We start from the raw sequence: 15,867 nt of genomic DNA on the forward strand, positions 1-15,867 counted from the left end.
TGTCACGAATAATACTGCGACGCCCATTAGTCTACAAGCCTCGTGTGGACACGTTTCTCTAAGAATGGAAGCGTAGGCTCATGTTTAACTTTCTTTTAAAAGTTAATCGTGTTTGTCTTTATTTTATTTTTTAAAAATATTTATTGATTTCAGAGAGAGAGGGAGAGAGAGAAACATCAATGATTGGAGAGAAGCATGGAAAGGCTGCCTCCTGCCTCCTACTGGGGATCGAGGCCTCAACCTGGGCATTTTTATTTTTCTTAGTGGCATCCATTTAAAGAGCAAAGGTTTTTAGTATTGATAACGCCTAATTTATCAATTTTCTTTCAGTATATGCTTTTGGTATCGTATATAAGATATCTTTTCCTGCCCTGGCTGGTGATACTCAGCAGTTAGAAGGGCAGTGGGTTTGGTTCCCGGTCAAGGGCCCGTACCTGGGTCGGGTTAGCTCCCTGATTGTGAGGCAATCAGTCGATGTTTCACTCTCTCTCTCCCTCCCTCCCTCCCTTCCTCCTTCCTTCTACTCTTTCTGTGAAACAATGGAAAAAATGTCCTCTGGTGAGGATTTAAAAAAAAAAAAAAAAAGATAGGTATCTTTTCCTAACCCAAATAATTTATCCTGTGTCTTCTAAAAGTATTTCAGCTCTCACATATAAGTCTATTCATTTTGCATTAATTTTTGTGTGTGGTATGAAGGGTTTAAATTATTTTTTGCATATGGATAACCAATTTTTTCAGTATCATTTGTTGAAAACATATTGATTCCCTATTGAAATGACTTAGCACCTTTATAAAACAAACTCAAGTGATCATATTTGTGAGGGTTTGTTTTCTCTGTTCTGTTCCATTGGCCTATATGCCTGTCTTTATGCTGATTCTATAGTGTCTTGATTGTTTTATCTTTATAGAAATCAAGTGTAAGGCTTCCAACGTTGTTATAAATTGTTTGGCTGCCTTGATCCTTTGCGTTTCTATATAAATTGTACTATTAGCATGTTAATGTCTACCAAAACAAGACCACCTGCTGAACATTTCCAAGGTATTGCATGGAATTATTGATCAGTTTGGGGAGAACTGCCATCTTAACAATACTGAGTCTTCTAATTCACAAACATGGCATGTCTCTCCATTTATTTAGGTCTTCTCTAATTCATCTCAGCACTGTCTTGTCATTTTTATTGTGTGGGGATTGCAAGGTCCCCAGGTGTGCTAGGAGGGCTCATGGGAGGAGGCAGAGAAGTCATTCCCACGGCCATGATATCTTACAATAAAAGGCTACAAAGTAAAACCAACAAAGGGAAAGGCTCCCGGGGGAGACCCTCGCAACCTTCCAGGATCCTGTGTGTGTGTGTGTGTGTGGGGGGGCGTAATGGGGAGCTCACGTTTCTTTCCTGAGGCTGCGGTAACAGATGGATACAAACTATCTGGCTTAGAACAACAACATTATTTGCTCGCAGTCCCGGAGGCCAGAAGTGGCCTCAGGCGGGTTGGTTCCTTCCCGGCACTCTGGGGGAGACTCCCATCCAGGCCTCTCTGCTGACCTGTGGTGCGCCCACCATCCTCGGAGTCGTGTGGCTGGTCCCTGTATCACTCCACCTGCTGCCTCTGTCCCCACATCGCCTTCTCCTATGTCTTCTCTCCTTTTCTGAGGACACGCTTGTCATTGGATTTAGGGCCCACCCAGACCCAGGATGTTCTATCCACAAAGGCCCTTTTTCCAAAGAAGGTCACGTCCACAGGTTTTGGGTAGATGTACTAGTATATTCTAGTATATGGAGCGGACCACCATTCAACCCACTACAACGCTGGTCAGATGGGCTCTGCCGGGTCCTCAGGGATAAAAGCTCTTGGCAGCTGCTGGGACATTCCTGCAGTCTCTGTCACAGGTTCAGCCTCCCCACACACAGCTGGGCTTTCCCAAGTGGGACTTGCCCCATCTTTAAACAAATTAAACAACAAAGAGACATAGAACATCAGCAGAAACACTCTTACGGACTAAAAGTTTATACCACACAATGCCCTGCATTAAGAACCACTAAAGCAGAGCAACGTCAGGAACTGCCCCTCCCCAGAACCTCAGCATTCTCCCAATGAACTATTTCAGGGGAATGTATTCCCTAGGCCTAGAATTTCTGTTTCCCATCCTCGGCAGGTCCCTTGTGACTATGTACTCAACCCCCCATGTTGGAGGTTCATCTCACTCCCCGAGATCTGCTTCGTCCCTCTCTGGCCGCTTCCCTCGCAGGAGAACGGAACCACAGATCAGAACTCCGCACTCGCTTTATGTCCAAGACACATCTCAGTCACATATGCCCAACCTCGGAGGACACCCAATCACCAAAGTAGTACTCAGTCCATTTCCTGCCTTGGCTCATGCATGAGGTCACCTGATTGCCACGGTTCTTGCTTAGGCCCTTCCTGTGTTGCTGGCTGACTCTCGATCCCAAGCTCATAGTCGGCCGAGCGGTGATGGCTGTCCCTCCTTACCGAAGCCATCGCAACTTGGCAGCGGGGCGCACCTCCTCAGGAGAAGAGGCCAATTTCCCTGTAACAACAAATGGTATCCCAGACACGCCCCCAAATTGTAAGAAATAAGGCGAGCCCCCAATTCAGGGGTCCTGGTAGAAGACAGAAACTACCTGGGAGCCAGGCAGAAAGGCAAGTATCTTTACTTCTGCGTAGAAGGTTATGCACACAGGGTCTGGACGCACGCGCACAGCGAGCAGGTGGTCGGCTTGGCGTTTTAATCCTGACACACGTGACCTGTCCCTCACTCTTGCTTGGGGCTCAGGCACACAGTCTTTCACGATTGGCTAACTCAAAGGGAGGGGTTGACCTTTGGCATTTCAAGATGGCGGTCCCCAGGGAACTGCAAGTCATGCGGCCAATGTGGCAGCTTTCTAAACTGTTCTTTGACAGAAAAGATGATTTGTTTATTCTCTCAGGAGGGAGGGGGAGAAATGGAGAGAAACACCCATGTGAGAGAGACACATCAATTGGTTGCCTCCTGCACACACCCCAACCAGGGCCAGGGAACCTGCAGTGGAGGTATGTGCCCTTGACCAGAGTCACACCGGGACCCTTCAGTCCAAGGGCCAGTGCTCTATCCACTGAGCCAAACTGGCTAGTTTTAACAGAAGAACACAAGAGAATACTTAATGCTACAGTGACAGATTGAAGGAGCAATTAAGGTAGCCCGTGATAGATACAATGACTGCTGCATATGCTCATTTTGGGATAAAAGTGATGTTAACATAAAAATATTCAAACCTGAAAAGAATTTTTGTGAGTTTATTTGAGCCAAACTGTCGACATATGCCGGGAAGCAGAAACGCAACGAATTGAGATCATGCTCCGGAGAATGTCGGGTTACATTTGTATTTATACATTGCAATCAAAGGAAAGGGATGTAGGCGGGTTACATGAAATCCATTGGTGATAGACCAGAGAGGCGAGAGAAAGCAGAGAGGGGAAACCCCTGGGATTGGATAAAACGTAAAATGATAGACACATACTTAGGTGGGTGCAGGAACAATTAACATGATAACAATGAAGGAATTTGTGGTATCTGTCCTGGCGCCCAGGCATGTTAGGCTGTGCCCCCAGGGGTCCAAAAAAAGGGAAGTTATAAGTTACCCAGACATTTCAAGGGTATCTGTACAAATAAAAACCTAGGTGGTCCTCGTGCCCTTGCATGACACCCTCATGTCATCACAAGATGGCCACCACAAGATGGCCTGAGGGGAGGGCAGTTGGGGAGGGGACCAGGCCTGCAGGGGAGGGCAGTTGGGGGCAACCAGGCCTGCAGGGGAGGGCAACTGGGGGCAACCAGGCCAGCAGGGGAGGGCAGTTGGGGACGATCGGGCCAGCAGAGGAGCAGTTAGGCATCAATCAGGCTGGCAGGGGAGCAGTTAGGGGGCAATCAGCCTGGCAGGCAGAAGTGGTTAGGGGCAATCCGGCAGGCAGGTGAGCTGTTAGGAGCCAGCCATCCTGGATTGTGAGAGGGATGTCTGACTGCCAGTTTAGGGCAGGGATCGATCGGGCCTAAACCGGCAGTCGGACATCCCCTGAGGGGTCCCAGATTGGAGAGGGTGCAGGCTGGGTGGAGGGAAACGCCCCCCCCCATGCACGAATTTCATGTACCGGGCCTCTAGTGTTATTATAGATGCAAAAAGACAGGTAGGCTCAGTTAAGGTAAAGGTTAACCTTGTCAGTGAAGATACTGGCCTAGGAGGTGACTACCCACCATAACTGCTTTTAGTTAAACTTTAATTTCAGACCATCCTTTGTGGTGACTTTGGGTCTCTGAGTTTGCAAGACCGTCATGCAGGCCTCCCCTGAGCTTGTCAGGGTAGCTTGTGGTCCCGTTCGTCCACAGTGAGAATTTCTTCAATTGCAGTAAGGATGGATGTATCTTGTTAGGTGGAAATATTAGTTATTTCGTTGTTGTATGGAAGTTCAAGTATGTTTGAAAGGACCCACACAAATCCCGACTACCCAGACGGTTGGACTCCGCGGGTTGTGTACTTCCTGCCTCAGCTCCAAAGCCACTTTTCTCTGCCGGCCCTGCGATGACGGAGCTGGATCCCCGAGCATCTCTCTTTTCCAGTTGGCAGGACTTTGTCAGTAGAGACGGCTAGAGGGTCACTGCCAGAGGAAGGGCCCTCCAGGCCCCCAGCCCGCATTCTGCGGGGGCGTTTCTCTTGTCAGTTGTAAAGCTGATGCGCTCCCCTCTGGTCCCCCCCCTCCCCTTTTTCTGGAAGTTCACCCTAAAGACTTACCAGATGTCTGCCCTGCAGGAAAGGTATTCAGGGGTAGATCCCCTGCTATCAAGCCGCTGGAGGGGGTGCCAGGGAGCGCTGGAGGGGGTGCCAGGGAGCACGGGGTGCAGGCCCTGGGCTCGTGCCTGCAGCCAGCAGCGCGAGGCTCACCTGAGCAAACCCTCTCGCGCCCCCTCGTGCCCAAGCTCAGCAGAGGCAAGGCCAGGTCCGCTTCCCAAGGTGGATTGGGAGATAACTGCTAAAGTGATTCCTTAGGTGTTCGATTTCTTGTTCCATCATTTTCCTACGTTTCACGCCAACACCTGATAGAATAATTCTCATTTTGGAGATTAGCTTAACTGAATGATACAATTCCAGCGAAGGCTAAATGGGCACATATTTTAATGTGCAAAACACATGAAACCGGCGAGGCACGTGGAAAGGACAATTCGGGTGCTGGCTGCGGCTCAGGCGCTAGCAGTCCGGTGAGAAAACAAACGTAGCCGGGATCGCCGCAAGGCCCAGGGGGAGTTACCGCGTTCACTCCTGCTCCGGCCGCATCCAGGCTACGTGCCCAAGGAGTTCAGGGGACACCCAGCTGCCCCATTGGGAGAGGACTTCGGCCATGGCGCAGGGCCCCCCAGAGAACAGGGAGACACCAGCCCCAGGCGTGTGCCCTCTCTCCGGAGGGGGGTTCTGTTGCTGTCGTTGCAGTAGAAAACTTATTACCGCAAATGCCTTGTCCCATAACAAGTTACCTACGCTGATACAGAAATTCTGCAAAACCTCAGAGGGGAAGAATAAAAGGAGAAAGCTGCTCCCACCCACCCCACCCACCACCCCACCCAACGTCCGTCAGCACGCTCGCGCACCCGCCACCCCGCTCGGAGCCGCTCTGGCTCCGGACGCGTCCCAGTGAGCAGGCGGGCCCCGTCCACACAGCGCCACGCCCACGCCCCGCCCCAGCGCCCGCGAGGCCCCGCCCCCGCGCCAGCGTGCGTGCCCCGCGAGGCTCCGCCCCCGCCCGTGAAGCCCCAGCGTCAGCGTGCGTGCCCCGCGAGGCTCCGCCCCCGCCCGTGAAGCCCCGGCGTCAGCGTGCGTGCCCCGCGAGGCCCCGCCCCCGCGCCAGCGTGCGCGCGCCCGGCCCGCAGCCGCCATTTTGGAGTGACCCGAGCGCCTCCCGCGGCCCCAGCCGGTCCCGAGCCGCCCGCCGGCCCGCGCAGTGTCCGTGGGCGCCGAGTCAGTAGGCGCCGGGCCGGGCCCATGTGCGTGCGGCCCGCCCCAGGCCGCCCGGGCTTCGCCTCCGCCAACACCCTGGCCTCCACCCGGGTCTCCGAGGAGCCGCCGCGACGCCCGGCCCGCGGGGCAGGTGAGTGCGGCCGCCGCAGGCTCCTCAGCGCCCGCGCCCTTCTGTGCCCCGGGCGTGTCCACCGGTGTCGGCGTCCCCATGTCAGTGCCCGCCCCCTCCCCTGCCAGTGACCTCCCTTCAATGACATGCCGTCGGTGTGCACCCCGTGACGCCCGCCCCGTCAGTGTCTCCCCATGTCTCTCCGCCTCCGTGTCCGCACGTCAGTGCCCCTGCCTGCCTGCCTCCGCCTCCCTGCCCCTTCACTCCGTTAGGGGCCTTCCTGCCCGTGCCTGACCCTGCCTGTCTGCGTGGGACACTCCGCCCCACTGCTCGCTGCCTCCCTCCGTCCCGCTCAGGGGCCCCGCTTCCGGGCTCCGAGCGTGTCCGTCACCGGCCCCTGCTCTGTCCCCTCCTTCCCCCTCGCCGCCGTCCCCCGTCTTCCTCACGCTTGGCACCTTTCCTCCGGCACCTTCTGCCGCCTGGAATGTCCCCCACCTGCCACTGGGTCTCCTCACTGCCTGGCTGCCCACCCGCTGGTTCCTGAGCCTCCCTGTTGGCTCCGGGTGCCCTGCCTGCCCCGCCACCTGCAGCTCAGCCGCCCGTCCCCGCACCCGCCCTCGGGTTGTGCCTGGACCCGCCGGCCTTGCCCCGGTGGCCTGCTCCAGCCTGGTCCTCTCTCGCCCCACCGCTCACCTCCCCCACGGCCTCCTCCTGCCATGCCCTTGGCCTCCCGCTTCCCAGGCCATGGCCAGCCCCGTCAGCTGTTCACGCCTCTTCCCATCCCTTCCTTTGCTCTTCCGTTTGGGCTTTTCTAACTCACAAGCTCTGGGAGGCGGGGCAGAGCCTTGCAGGGACAGCAGGTGCAGAGACCTGAGGTGCCTCCTCGGGGACCCAGATCCCACGTGTGTGGCCGGGAGCGCCGGTGAGAGCACTGGCCTTCCCGTCGGGCTGCTCCCTGCAGGCCCTGGGCCGGAGCTGGGAGCTGGGAAGTGCCATTGTCACCATGTGGGACGTGGGACGTGGGACATGCCTAAGGCAAGAGGGAGAGGTGTTGGGAGTGGGTGTGGTGGTGCGGTGTAGACCGTGGTGGTCACCTTGGGTGGTTTGGGAGGGAGAGCTGTTGGGGATTGCTGATGGGAGGGGAAGAGAGGACTCGGTGGTGGAACAGGCGGGTGGACTGAGCGGGGGTATGGCAGATGGAGGTGGGAAGGAAGGCTTTCCCCTGGCTGACTTGGTGCGCCTCTCGCCTCTGGCAGGAGACTGGAGCCAGAGGGAGGCCAGGCTGCAGGCAGAAGCCCAGCAGGGGATGGTGGCTAAAGCCTTGGGCATGGCCGTTTGCTCACAGACACACAGAGCGCAAGAATTGGCCATTTATTGTGTGCCACTGTGTTAAATGCTTTATGTGACGGACTTCATTTAGTCCTCCAGGAGCCCTAGGGCGTAGGACCGACCATTCCTCGTGTGTTAACATGAAGAAACGGAGCTATAAGACACACGGGCAGGTTGACTAAAGCCGTTCCCCCCACCCCACCCCTTATTTTGGTTAAGGAAAAGGTTAACTTTAAAAGGACTGTTTAACCTTTCAGTGTGTGGGCTGATGCTCTCATCACTGAGCAGCACTGGCCAGGGCAGGCCCTGATATTTTTTAGTGTGTATTGTCTATATCATCCCATTTAATAATAATTATTATTATTTTTTGGTTAATCCTTATCTGAGGATATTTTTCCATTGATTTTTAGAGAGAGTGAAAGTGAGGGAAAGAGAGAAACATCAATGTGTGAGAGATACATCAATTGGTTGCCTCCCGCACACGCCCCGACCAGGGCTGGGGACCAGGACCGGGGATAGAGCCTGTAGCCGAGGTACATGCCCTTGACTGGAATTGAACCAGTGACCCTTCAGTCTGCGGGCTGACACTCTGTCCCCTGAGCCAAACTATCTAGGGCTAACTCTTTTTTTTTTTTTTTTTTTAACAAAGTGTTTTACCTTTTATTCTTGTATCCTTGTGAGATATAACATTTTGACATAAAGTGGGTATATGACTTGTGCAGAACTTACTATAAACCAGAACTTACTAAAACCAGTGCTAAATTCTACATTTCAGCATCTAACCTGATAATCGTTTAATTCTGAAAACAATGATGTAGTTTCTCTTAATACTCCGGTTAATATTCATATGAGAACACTGAAGCACAAACAAATTAAGTAACATACCCAAGGTCACAGTAAATAAATGAGTGGGTCAGACACATGGTGATCTGAATGCAGAATACAATGCAAAAGATCCAGTTTGTATTGGGAAGTCAGTTTCACTCTCACCCTGTCTCAGCCATCCGCTTCCTCTTGGAAATCATGTAATATCCATGTACAGCAACCAGCCCTCTTCTTTTTAGCACAGAATATGTAATTGTACAGTCTTATTTTTTCAAAAACTCCATTGTGTAGAAACTATTAATATTTTATACCCAATGTATGTACAGATCTTAAATATGTAACTTTGATAACTTTTTAAAAATATTTTTATTGATTTCAGAGAGGAAGGGAAAGGGAGAGAGAGAGATAAAAACATCAAGGATGAGAGAGAATCATCTATTGGCTGCCTCTGCACGCCTCCTAATGGGGATCGAGCCCGCAACCCGGGCATGTGCCCTGACCAGGAATCGAACCATGGCCTCCTGGTTCATAGGTCGATGCTCAAACACTGAGCCACACTGGCCGGACACCTAGGTGAATTTTAATAAATGTATGTAACATTGTGTCTATCACTCATGCTAAGATATAGAGCATTTCTATCACCCCTAAAAGTTGTGTCTGCTTCCAGTTCTTACACCAACCCTCAAAATCCCAAGGCAACCATATTTCTGATTTTTATCATTATAGATTAATTTTATAGGTTCTTGAACTTCATATTAATGAAGTCATAAAGCATATGGTCTTTTGTATCTGTCTTCTTTTGCTCAGTGTGATGTTTTTGTGGTTTAGTGATTTTGATGCCTGTATTTGTAGTTTGTGCTTTTTATTTGAGTAATACTCCTTTGTATGAAAATATCATTTGTTTATTTCTCTTCTATTGATGGACATTTGGGTTGCATTTACTTTTTGGCTATTCTGACTAAAGTCTGAAGATTCTTAGGCATGTCTTTTGTGGACATGTTATTTCTTGTGAGCAAATATTTAGGAGTGGGATTGCTGGGTCATAATATAGATGTGTGTTTAGCTTTTATTGAAACTGCCGAACAGTTTTCCATACTGGTACCATTTTATACTCCTGCCAGTAATATAGGAGAGTCCCAGTTTCTCCACATCCACAGAGCACTTGGTATTGTCGGTCTTTTTAATGTTAGCCATTCAGGTGGTAGTGGTATCTTACTGTGGTTTTACTTTGTATTTCTCTGATGAATAAAATGGCAAGCAGCTTTCCATGTGCTTATTGGCCATCTTTATATCTCTTGTGAAGTGTCAGGTCTTTTGCCCATTTTTTTTATTGGATTGTATGTCTTTTTATTATTTATTTTTAGAAGTTCAAAAAATATATATTTTGCCCCTGGCCAATGTGGCTCAGTTGTGCTGGGCATCATCCCGTGCACTGAAAGGTTGCTGGTTCAATTCCCAGTCAGGGCACATGCCAAGGTTTTGGGCTTGATCACCTGTGGGGAGTGTGCGGGAGGCAGCTGATTAATGTTTCACTCTCACATCAATGTTTTTCTCTCTCTCCCTTTTCTTTCCTCTCTCTAAAAATCAATAAAAATATAAAAAAATATATTCTGGTTATGAGTCCTTTATGAGGAATGTGTATATACATACATATGTAGTGAGGGAGTGGGAGGAGGAAAGGAAGTGAGGGGTGAAAATTTTTTCCTATTTATGGTTTGCCTATTTGTTTCTCAATAGTGTCTTGAACAGAAAATTTTAGTTCGGATGAAGTAAAAATATGTTAATATATATATATATATTTTGTAGCTTTATAGTGGTAGCGTTTATATGTAGGTTTATGATTCATCTTTTTCTCTTTAAAGACACTTCATCTTTTGTTAAAGTTTTGATACATGTATATGCATGTAAAATCGTCACAATCAAGATAGTGTACATATCTATCACCCCCCAAATTTCCTCAGGCCACTTTGCGAGCCCTAACTCCCACCCTTCCCTGCCACTCCACCTCCAAGCAAATACTGATCGGCTTTTATTTATTGTTTTGGTTAATCCTCACCCAAAGATATTTTTTAATTGATTTTTTTAGAGAGAGAGAGTGGAAGGGGGGGTCAGAGAGAGAGAGAGAGAGAGAGAGAGAGAGGTAAGAGAGAAATATCCATTGGTTGCCTCTGCTATGTACCCCAACCAGGAACCGAACCCACAGTCTAGGTTTGTGCCCTGACCAGGAATCCAACTGTGACCTTTTGGTGTACAGGACAATGCTTCAGTCAACTGAGCCACACTGGCCAGGGCTGATCTACTTTCTGAATGACCCATCTTGCATGTTTTTAAAAATATGTTTTTATTAATTTCAGAGAGAGGAAGGAAGAGGGAGAGATAGAAACATCAATGAGAGAGAATCATTGATCAGCTGCCTCCGGCATGCCCCCTACTGGGGATCGAGCCTGCAACCTGGGCATGTACCCTGACCAGGAATCTGAACCATGACCTGATTCACAGGTTGATGCTCAACCACTGAGCCATACCAGCTGGGCCATCTTGCATTATTTTTTAGGTGAGGTAGAATCAGGGTACTTTTTTTCTCCATGTGGATTATATAATCTTTTTTGCATCATTTGTTGAAAAGACTCTCTTTTCTGCATTAAATTGCACTGGAGGCTTTGTTATAAATTACTTGGAGATGTGTGTATAGGCTTATTTCTGGGCTTTCTGTTATGTTCCATTGGTCTGTTTTTCTATCCTGTGCCAACACCACACTGTCTGAATTACTGTAACTTAATGGCAAGTCTTGAAATAAGGTAGTGTAAGACCTTCACTTTTATTTTTCTACAGAATTTTCTGCAAGTTTTAGAATATGCTTTTCAATTCACACAAAAATTTTTGTTGAGAGTTTGGTTGGAATTACATTGAATCTGCAGATTAATTCTAGAATTGAATTAACGTCGAGTCTTCTGATATGTGCACATGGTATATCTCTCCATTTATTTAAATCTTTAATTTTTCTCAGCAATTATTTGTGGTTTTCAGTATGATGGTACACTTTTTTCATTCAGTATATTTGTAGATATTTGATTTTTTTTATGTTATTTAAAATATTTTTATATTGTTTTTTAATTATTTGGTTTATGTGTACTGATCATGTATCCTGCAACTTTGCTCAATTCACTTAGTTCTCATAGTGTGATTGTATATTCCTTTAGGTTTTCTATCTACATAATCATTATCTACAAATAAAGACACTTTTACTTTTTTCTCAATTGTTAAGCCTTTTATTTCTTGCACCTTTGTACTGGCTAGGACCTCTAATCCAGTGTTGAATAGGAGTGGAGATAATGGGCCTTCAGTGGTTGAGAAAATTGCATTCTAGTCCTAATGTGTGGAATGTTTTTACCATGAAATGTGTTGGATTTTGCCCCAACCGGTTTGGCTCAGTGGATAGAGCGTCGGCCTGCGGACTCAAGGGTCCCAGGTTCGATTCCGGTCAAGGGCATGTACCTTGGTTGCAGGCACATACCCAGTGTGGGGTGTGCAAGAGGCAACTGATCGATGTTTCTCTCTCATCAATGTTTCTAACTCTCTATTCCTCTCTGTAAAAAATCAATAAAAAATATATATTTAAAAAAAAATGTGTTGGATTTTGTCCATTGCCTTTTCTGCAACTTTTTTCTTCTTCCCATATAGAATATTTTAAGGTTCATCTTAAAATTATTGTTCTTCACTAAGAAAGCCCCAGAGCACAGATCTTGTAAAATTCAATCATTAAAATAGTCTAAACAAGCAGGAGTCCCTTAAAACATTAGGTTAAAACAGCCCTGCCAGCCCTAGACGGTTTGCTCAGTGGTCAGAGTGTCAGCCCGCGACTGAGGGATGTTGGGTTTGATCCTGGTCAAGGCAGGTACCTTGATTGCAGGCTCCATCCCTGGCCCGCGTGCAGGAGGCAATCAACCAATGTTTCTCTCGGACTCTCTCCCCTCCCTTCTACTCTCTCTAACAATCAATGGAAACATGTCCTCTGGTGAGGATTAACAAACAAACAAAATAATACGACAGCCCTGTCACCCTTCCTACCCCACCAGCTAGAGCTGAGTTTGAAGCTGTGGCTGGTTTTCCAGGGGGAGACGGAGGTGCAGGGCCAGAGCTGCCTCAACCGTGGAGTCTGGCTGGGCTCCTTGCTGACATTCTGGCCACCAAGTCCCACAGGGGGCCTTAGGGTTAGTGTTTGACAGGAAGAAGCAGGGAGGAATGCAAAGTCCATAAATGATGGTTCTGGTTTGTGTTGTTCAAGAAATCCCTGGTTCCATTTCCCTGGGTTAGCAGCAGACATTTATGGTTGGATTCATGGTATGTAAGGTTTGTATATGCATTTATGTCCCCTTGGCCGTGTTGAAGGGCAAGAGTGTCTTTTTCTGCAACTTTTGAGGTGATCACTTGGTTTCTGTCCTTTATGCTATTGATATATGGTGTGTTATATTAATTGTTTTCCAGGTATTAAAGCAACCTTGCATTCTTAGGATAAATCGCTTTGGTGTAGTGTATGACCCTTTTTATGTGTGTCCGGACTTGGTTTGCTAGTGTTTTGTTGAGGATTTTTACATCTATATTCATAAGTGACTAGTGGCCTGGTGCACAGATTCGTGCACATTGAAAGGGAATTAATTAGAAGAAAGATTCATGTGGTAATTATATTACTGCAAAAAATTACATGTTAAAATAGTATCCTATATAATAAAAGGCTAATATGCAAATAGACCGAACGGCAGAACAACTGAACAACCGGTCACTATGATGTGCGCTGACCACCAGGGGGCATGCATGGAACATGGTGGGCGTCGGCTGTGGTGGGATGGTGGAGCAGATGAGCGGGGATGCCAGAACAAGGTAGGGCGCCGGTCACTGTCATCGGGGCGAGCCTCTGGTGGTTACTAAAAATTCTGGTTTGTGTTGTTCAAGAAATCCCTAGTTCCATTTCCCTGGGTTAGCAGCAGACATTTATTCTCCTGCACGCTGCGGTCCTGCCCGGCGCTCACATCCACTGCCAGCGCTGGCTCCGCACGTACCCGCTGCCCGCGCCAGAGGCACCGCTTGCACCTGCTGCCGGCGCCCAGTGCTGGTTCCGATCGCCCCTGAGGGCTTCTCCACCTCCCCCTGCTCCTGAGGGGCAATCGGGGCAGCAGCCACTGCTTGTACCCGCTGCTGATGCCGGCCCCAATCACTCCATGCCGTCAGCAGGTGCAAGCGGGGCTGGTGCCGTCAGTGCACGGGAGCAGCGGTGGCGGGAGCAGGGCTACCGGCAGACAAGAGACCGGGGGCCGCGGCAGGAGGGGCTGGGCAGGGGCACGGAGGATGGGCTGAGACCCGCCCCTGTGCCTACAGCAGCCTTGCAGCCCACAGTTCCTTTCAAGGTGCATGAATTCGTGTACTGGGCCCCTAGTGTACAATCTATATAATAAAAGCCTAGGTCACCGTTACGGTGGAACAACCAGAACGACCGGTCGCTATGATGCGCACTGACCACCAGATGCTCAACGCAGGAGCTGTCCCCAGGTGGTCAGTGCGCTCCCACAGGGGGAGCGCCGCTCAGCCAGAAGCTGGGCTCATGGCTGGCAAGTGCAGCGGCGGTGGCGGGAGCCTCTCCCACCTCTGTGGCAGTGTTAAGGAGCAGCAAGCCGAGCGGTAAGGAGCAGCACGCAGGCAGGCAGTAAGGAGTGAGGGGTCTCAGACTGTGAGAGGATGCAGGCCAGACTAAGGGACACCCCTCCCTCCCTGGGCCTCTAGTATCTACATATCACATTGTCCAGGGTTCAGCTTCAGAGGTAGAATATGCCAATAATTGTTTTTCAGATATACTTTCTTGACGATGTTGATTTTCGTTATTATCTATTTTAAGGAACTACAATTCAGTGACAACAAAAACAACCAAATTCACGATTGACAATGTCATATTGAAACACACGCGTGAGATTGGCGCCAGTGAGAGCTTTATATGTATTGCGCATTTGCGAGTAAACATTTACTTTTAAATTGCCAGTGTGCCTCATATGTACCACGCATACATAAATAAACGTTCATTTTTTCAATTTAATGACTTTTATAAATATTTAAAAATAAAATATAAAAGTTATATCATTTATTTAGAAATTTTATAGAATATTAATGTTGACTGGTTCGATTGAATTGTAAATGTTTTTTGGCCGTGTTTTGTGCTGTTAAGATGCTTGTCATTCATTAATTCTATACACTTTTCATTTGTTTTATTTGAAGTGTCACAATTTGATATTTATTTAATAATGTGACAATGTCACCACCACCATTAATGAGCGTATTATTATCAAATAGTATTGATCTTTTTGATCAGATTGCCGAAAATGTAAGTGAAAACATCCGATGCGTTGACAGACAGGTGACATTTCTATAGTAACCTAACAAATACCGGTGTGACTTCACACTTATGTTCTCCTCTCTTTCACATCTATAGCATACAGTGTGCCATCGTTTACGCCTGTCAGACGGTCAGACATACTTATGGTCAGTCACTTAGCCTTTTATATATATATAGATATTTGCTTGCATACAACTTTATTTTCAGATGATACTGTTTTGGTATCAGGATAACTAGGCCCAGAGAATGAGTTGGGAAGTTCTTCATTGTTTTTTTTTTTTTTTTTTTTATATATATATATATTTTATTGATTTTTTTACAGAGAGGAAGAGAGAGGGACAGAGAGTTAGAAACATCGATGAGAGAGAAACATCGATCAGCTGCTTCCTGCACACTCCCTACTGGGTATGTGCCCGCAACCAAGGTACATGCCCTTGACCAGAATCGAACCCGGGACCCTTGAGTCTGCAGGCCGACGCTCCATCCACTGAGCCAAACTGGCTAGGGCTCTTCATTGTTTTTGCAGATCACATTTCTAGGTGGCATCATTGTCCTCAGCCTGAAGCTCTTCCTTCAGTATTTCTTTATTTTTAAATTATTTGTTAATCCTTACCTGAGGATATTTTTTCATCGATTTTTAGAGAGAATGGAAGGGAGAGGGAGAGACAGACCGAAACACCGATGTGAGAGAGACACATCGATTGGTTGCCTCCTACATGTCCCCGACCAGGGCCGGGAGCCTGCAACTGAGTTACGTGCCCTTGACTGGAATCGAACCTGGGACCCTTCAATCCGCAGGCGAATGCTGTATTCACTGAGCCAAACCAGCTAGGGCTTCAGTATTTCTTATGTTGTGGGTATGCTGGGTACAGATTTTCTCAGCTTTTGTCTAAAAATGTCTATATTTGCCCTTCAGTATTGAGGGATATTTTTGCTGGTTATAAAATTCTAGGTTGACAGTTGTTTCTTTTAGCCCATTAAAGAAGTGTCTCCACTGTCTCCCATAGTGTTTTGTTTCTGGTGAGAAGTCAGTTGTCATTCTTATTGTTCACCTGACATCTTCTCCTGCTGTGTTTTAAGATATTTTATTTAGCCCTGCCTGATTTGGCTCAGTGGATAGAGCATTGGCCTGGGGACTGAAGGCCCCTGGTTCAATTCCGGTCAAGGGCATATGCCTGGGTTGCAGGCTCGATCCCCAGTAGGGGTGTGCAGGAGGCAGCCGATCA

General features: G+C 48.2%; 1 protein-coding gene across 5 annotated transcripts in view; it reads left to right on the forward strand.

Annotated features, from left to right (window-relative positions):
* The first annotated feature begins 5,897 nt into the window (after positions 1 to 5,897).
* Positions 5,898 to 15,867, forward strand: part of PPP6R2 (protein phosphatase 6 regulatory subunit 2) — a 50,614-nt gene continuing 40,644 nt past the window's right edge. For 3 of the 5 annotated variants that reach the window (XM_054719676.1, XM_028131020.2, XM_028131021.2), the window contains exon 1: positions 5,899 to 6,129. The gene's annotated coding sequence lies outside the window, so the exon portion shown is untranslated. Of the gene's footprint in view, positions 6,130 to 14,737; positions 14,788 to 15,867 lie in introns of all 5 variants that reach the window. The other 2 variants (XM_054719677.1, XM_054719680.1) reach the window with 2 other exon arrangements.

The sequence above is a fragment of the Eptesicus fuscus genome, chromosome 7, assembly GCF_027574615.1.
Source record: "Eptesicus fuscus isolate TK198812 chromosome 7, DD_ASM_mEF_20220401, whole genome shotgun sequence".
NCBI classification, from domain to species: domain Eukaryota; kingdom Metazoa; phylum Chordata; class Mammalia; order Chiroptera; family Vespertilionidae; genus Eptesicus; species Eptesicus fuscus.